Here is a 6913-nt window from a genome sequence, read left to right on the forward strand (position 1 = left end):
CCGGCCCGGAGGGGTGGCGGGATCCGCCCAGCGGGCTGCGAGCTGGCCCCGGGGGGTTGTGTACGCTGCCCGGCTGCGACATCGCGAGGGTGGTGTGCCGGAGCACGGGTGCAGGTCGCAGGCCTGTGGCAGGCACCGCTGGAGTCTTGTGTACGTAGAAAGGCCTAGGGTGCCCCTGAAATACTGTGGCTTCGAGGTAAGGTAGGTGAGCAGCCCTCTGAGGGAGGTAGTGCCACGTCTCCGACTTCAGGAGCCCTTCTTTTTCTCGTCACTTTAGACTTACCAATGTTTGCCTTGCTTCCGCACACTTGGGAACTTGCTAGGCATTAAAGACAGGCAGAGCCTACATATGACAGTTTTCTTTCAGTGTAGCCAGTGGAAACGGGAGAAGATTCCTTCTTGCTAGGTATAGGCAGCATGGAGGAAGAAGCTGGCTCAACTTTTGGAAGTTGAGACAAGAGAGCTGTGACATGTAATAAACAGCTGTGTGAGAGGACAAGGAGCCAGGGAAGAAAGATCAGGATGTGCCGCTTGTAAGTGGTGTAGCAGCGGTAGGACAATGGGTGAACGACACTGGGACTAAATCTTGCCCAGCTGGTTAGTGGCAGCCTGGTAGCCAGTGAAGTGTGGGGGAAATAGTTTGAGTGAGTTTATGCAAGTCAAAACAAGATGAGCCAGGACAGGGATAGAGTGATGCCCAGAAAATAGATGTCAGGAGGAAAGGAGAGTGGATTAAAGTCTTGCTTGACAGGGAGATAGTTTGGCTACATGGTAAGACTGGGAGGAAATAGTACATATAGGTTTTTGAAGGCAATCTGAATTTGGGTAGAGAACTAAGCAAAACTTGGAATTGAATTGATAACCAAGGAGCATATGAAAGTATACATTGGGTGTAGGAAGGAGCTTGTAATGGAGTAGAAGACTTCAAGCTCTCCAGAGCTGTATGTTCCTGAGTGTTAGTGACCCTTTGGTATCTCAACGGTTTTATGTCCCGACTCAGCTACCACCGACTGGAAGGTGACTTCAGTTATGAAACACTTCTGATACTGCTGTGAAGGGTCTCATGGTAAGGAGAGACTGGGAAGTAACAATTCTTGTGTTCTGTAGTGAGGAAAATATTTCAATGAAGAAAAAACCAGGGCATTTAAAAAAAGCCCAAAGAGAATGAAAGAAGATCAGCGCTGCTTGTTAGAAACACAAGATGAAGATTAATTGTTGCAAAGAGTGAAAGAGCATCAGAATGTAGAATCAGACTATTTTATGATGTCTGACAACAGTGATATAAGGAGATTTACTTACATGTATATGTCGGTTTCCTAATAGCTGACTCTGGTTCTCTTGTTTTTCCAATATAGAGCTTAAATAATTAATAAAAACATTTCAGTATGAAGTACTTTGTCAGGCCAAACTTCCTTCAGTTGTCTGATACTATTAAACTATCGCTGCTGTGATATATGTTCTGTCTCTTTTGCTGTTGTATAAACAGTTTTTTCATTTTATGTAAATACTTCTTGTACCAAATCTAACATGTCAAGAATTTCAATTTAAAAACAACAACAAAACAAAACCAAAAGCAAAAAAGGTCACTCTTAACAAAAGTTAACAAGCTTGTTGGCTAGTATCTTCCCAAAAATTATTTCTCTCTCCAAAGCTTGTCATCAGCCTTTCCCCTCCATCCACCACTTGGGTTTTTTGTAGTGTTGGGCTTATGGATTTGATCCCCATGATGAAAGAAGGGATTTCAGGGACATCAGTCTTCAGTTCTTGAGATTGTGACTCAGCCTGGTATGAGTTCTGAGTGGATTAAGGGGCTGTTGATTCCTGTCATGGGACTGCAGTTATAAAAGTGAAATCTTGAGCCATATCCTGTGATTTAAGATAGGAATTATTTTTTTAACTATGTTTTTTTTAACTTTTAACACAGTAACTGTTTAAGTACAGATAATGAGTATTTTAATTCCAAAGTGTAAGTGGTAATATTTGGCAAAAATGGAACCACATTATGTTTTGCAATACAGAAAAATACTGAGAGAGTTGTTTGTGTTAAGTCTGGACAGCATTGTATAACAGTAGTTTTTGGATGCTAGTGGTAGTAGAGAAAATTACTTTTTGACTGGCATGGAACACAATCCTACAGCTATGGAAAAGTGCAGTACATTCATAGCTGGAGTATGACAGAGAATCCAGAACTACCGGAAAGTCATTGCTTTTGAAATTATTTCTGGGGTCGCAGTCAGTAACACTTGTGAAGACACTGACAAGAAGAATACCATTTGGGATGATGAGCAGAGAAATACAGTGGTTGATGATTTATTGACTGGAAATCAGTTGAGGCTATTCTGATGGGAGCCACTACTTAAGGCAATAATCCGATGATATATAAATGGGAATTACTAACTTCTCATTCCTCTTTTTTTTTTTTTAATTGAGCAAACATGCTTATAAATGTTTGAACTGTTTGAATCGTTTGACTAAAGATGATGCTCTCTACAAATGAGGGCACAAGTGCAGTAACTAAGACTAAATGCTGGTTGGTCACTTCTAGATTAAAATTCCACTGTGCAGAAGAGATGTTAATCTGTTATGAGCAATATGAGATGCGTCAATAAAACCACAGCTGTTGAAATTAGACATGCGAAATACTGGATGTGCAGAGATTGTGCTTTAGTTCAAAACATTAAGCATGATCTGCAGAACCTTTTCAGATGCTTGAAAACACAGCAAGAGAATCCAGGCTATCCTAAAGTGTCCTGGTGAAAATGTAACTACTAAAGAAATACCTAGTGTTTATAATTTACAGCACACTTTAAAGCTTTGTAAAACATCTCTGAGTCAAGGCAGATGCTACTTGCTTTGTTTCAGTCACAGCTAACCTCTTGTTAGTATGCTTTGAAGCAAGAGCTGCTGAAGAGTGCATGGAATAAATGCATAGTGAATTTTAACTTATAAATTGCTACTTGCTTGCTGTGATGGTGTGGACCAAATGAGATGATGATGCCCAAGTCAAGAGTGACCCAGTCCTCCAGCTCCCATTAAGTTCTGTACAGCCAGTTCACAGCAAACAGTCAGTGTGCATAGAAACTGCAAAGCTCAGTTGAATAGCTAAGAACTGTGTGTTTTGCTTTATTTAGGTTCTGGTAGAGTCAAAAGAGCTATACTTAGAAATACAAGGATATGAAATGTTTGTTTTATTAGGATAGTCAATAGTCAGAAGTGACAAAAGCATTGCTGTCAACATTCAGTAAGCTTTGGACCAAACTTAATTAACCCTGAAATAGTTCTCTGCAGTTTGGCAAATAGCTACAAAAGAACCACAGAAAAGAGTATCATGCTGACTATACTGGAAGGGAGGGTGAATGAGGTACTGGCACCCTCCCCACAAAACAGCAGCCAGCTGAGTCTGTGGCACTGTGCTCATGCAGCATACCCTAGTGACCTGTGAAGATCCCTCCTCCAGGAGGAACTGAGAAAGACCCAGTAAGAAGACCAAGCTGACTGTTCTCTTCAGAGCCTGGGCATGCTAGTGGTGTTCATGACCTGGCTGATGGTCACTGTCTCTTCTTCCTAAATCTTATTTCCCACCCTTCCTGCTCCATCCCTTTAAAAAGTGTGTGAATGGAACAGTCTTATATGTCTATTAGTAAATCATGGAATCACAGAATTGGAATGGTTTGGCTTGGAAGGAACATTTAAAGGTCATCTAGTTCAACCCCCCTGCAATAAGCAGGGTCTTCTCCAGTAAGATCAGATTGCTCAGAGCCCTGTCCCATTGCTTCCAGGAATGGGGCACCTACCACCGAACTGGGCAAGCTGTTCCAGTGCTGCAACACCATCATCATAAAAAATCTCTTCCTTATATGTACTCTGAATATACCCTCAATTCAGTTTAAAGCCTTTATCCTATTGCAATAGACCATGATTGAAGGTCTACACCCATCTTTCTTATAAGCCTTCTGTAAGTATCAAAAGGAAGTGAGAGACAAGTGATTAAAAATTAATGAAATTCAAAGAGGTTATTCATTAACCATCATAAAAATCAAATAGCTTTGTTTTGACCAGGAGAGGTAGATCCATATCTCAAATCTGCATCTTAATTTTTTGGATTTGCTTATTCTGCTTGCATTTGACTTTTAAGAGAAAGGCATGACAGCTATTTCAGCTGGTGGCACTGGTAACGCATAACCTGTTGCACTGCACTGTGATGGCACTGAGATGAAGAAATGAGGATAAGCCCTGTGAGTGCTCTTACATGCTACATCCATCAGAATAGGGGTCTGGGCAGAAAACCCTTCCCTGCTGAAGGCTGTGCTGCTTCTTGCAGTCAGAAATTTAATCCTGCAGAAAGGCAGCTTTGTTGTGCTGAAGAAGGAAGCAAAGAGGGATGCAAAGCTCTTCTACTACTTCTCATCCAGTGCATGCAGAGATCCAGTCTGGACTTGAGGAAATATTTCCCCACCTCAGCTGTGCATATTTGAAATCTTAAAAAACACGTAATTTTCTGTTTAAGATTTCATCATCAGTGCCCTTCTTTAAAAGGAACGCAAGGCCAGTAGGTTGGGTATACACTTAACCAGAAAAAACATGCACGTTGACAGTGTGTCATTGACTGAATTGAATTAGCTTTTAAATGTAAATGAGTAAGTTCAGGAGAAAGGACTTCTTTCTACAACCCCTCATGACAAGAAAGACCTTGAGGTGCTGGAGTGTGTCCAAAGAAAGGCAACAAAGCTGATGAAGGGTCTGGAGCAAAAGTCCTATGAAGAACAGCTGAGGGAGCTGAGGTTGTTTAGCCTGGAGAAAAGGAGGCTGAGAGGAGACCTCATCGGTCTCTACAACTACCTGAAAGGAGATTGTAGTGAGGTAGGTTTTTCTTTTTTTCTCCTTCTTAAATATATTATCATAGTAGTGTTATTGCCTTCTCTGATTGGCTCATCCTTGCCAGCAACAGGTCCATCTTGGAGCTGGTTGGTATTGCCTCTGTTGGACATGGGGGAGGCTTCTGGCAACTTTTCCTGTATAGTGCTGTTGCCACACGTGGAATACTATTTCTCTACCTATGTGCATTTCAGCTATGATGAAGTCATTTCTTGCGCTTTGATAGTATAAAATAGACCCAAGTCACTGGTGTTCTGTTCCACTCAATTTGCAATTGAATACTCTTCATACTGAATTTAAAGTAAGGTAAATGGATTAGTATTAAGATTAATGTCTCTACCTCTGCATTTTACATGTTAGTGCATCTGGTTTAAAAATTAAAAAAAAGAAACAAAGGCTGTTAGCTTAATCATGACCAGTACTTTTAGGTATAATTATAAATTATATTTTATTTAACCGCAGTGTAAGGGTTTTTTTGTTTTGTTTTATGGGTTGTTTTTTGTTTGTTTTAGGGCCTTGCATAAGCCTTTTTTTTTTATGGTGTTTTGCTTCCTTTCTCTATTTATTTTGCTGTTATAGATGATGATAATTCATTTCCATGCAGCCTCAAGGTTTTTTCTCCCATATTGTGGAATTCACCATCACAGAAGTAAGGCAGGTTATTGTTTCTTCCTGAATTTTGCAAGTGCATGTCTGTGTATGAATGTATCCAGGCACTGGAGCTGCAAGTCTTTCTTTAACTAACAATACCTACGGGATGCTACTGCCACACACCTAAGCTACTTGTTTTCCAAAGGGAAAAAATATTTAAATGTCTGTGTGGCACCACAGGTTGTTGAATTCTCTCAAACTCAGATTTCTCTTACTTATTCAGGAGCCAGAGGTAATTTCTGAAAGCAAGAGAGAGAGAAAGGGAGAAGGTTGGTCTACGTGCCATGAAGAATTCCTGAATATTGATCATATCCTTTTTCTGACATATGGACTGTTTCCCTTTTTACACCATAATCCAAACAGGGAGTCACTGATATGCTTTGGATTATCTGGGTAAAGATTTCAGAAACATAAGAAGAAAGTGCCCAGGAGACCACTTCACCAAGTGAAGTCTGTGTCTCTCTTCACAGTACTTAACTGTATTAGAGTGTATAGAATTTAGAAGAGCTTTGTGGATAGAACTCTTATTTAATGGACAAGAACATTTGACTTGGTCTGTACTGTGGGCTTGAATCGTACTAGACAGCTTAATTGTCTTTAAGGGCCTCATTTGGCCTGACATGGATGTAGGAAAATAAGGGTGGAGACTGCAGGAAGTTTGGTAAAACTTCAGATCTTTGTCCCTGCTCTGAGCAGGGGAAAAGGCTAGGTGATGTACAGAGTTCCCTCTAGCCTCAGATCTTCTGTCAGAAGTTCTAGCCCTGGATGACTTCTAAGAATAGTTCAGAAACATCCTTAGTTATCCCAAAGTGATGTTATTTTGTCCTTATTTATCTAATCCTAAAGTATCTTCTTGCCATATTGGATGATGGTTAAATGATTAAAAACTGTTTGTACTTGAGATCTAGCTGATTTTTTTTCTTCTCCAACCTTTTGTCATCTGCAAAACTTCAGGTTTTTTAACATCAGTAACTGGAAAAATATGAACTATTATGAAGTCTGCAGGAGTCCATCAGAAAGGTGTTTAAAGTTGATTCCCTCTTCAGTTAGATCTTTTTTAATCTATTACATTCTTGCATTGCTCTAGTTATAAATCAAATATTGTGTACTTCTAAATCAGGCATCTTACATAAATCTTTTTTTCCTTTGACCCTATTATTCTTATGATCCAGATTTTCAACCTAAATTAGTTTAAGACCTCTATTCAGTACATCCATGATTGATACTAATTATCTGAATTTTTTTTTTAATTTTCTCACCAAGTTCTATATTACAGTTATTTGGATTGACACTTTCTTTTTTCTTTCTTTTCTTTTCTCTCTCTTCTCTTCTCTTCTCCTCTTCTCTTCTCTTCTCTTCTCTTCTCTTCTCTTCTCTTCTCTTCTCT

Source organism: Corapipo altera, unplaced genomic scaffold, assembly GCF_003945725.1.
Source record: "Corapipo altera isolate COAL_440 unplaced genomic scaffold, ASM394572v1 61411, whole genome shotgun sequence".
NCBI lineage: Eukaryota > Metazoa > Chordata > Aves > Passeriformes > Pipridae > Corapipo > Corapipo altera.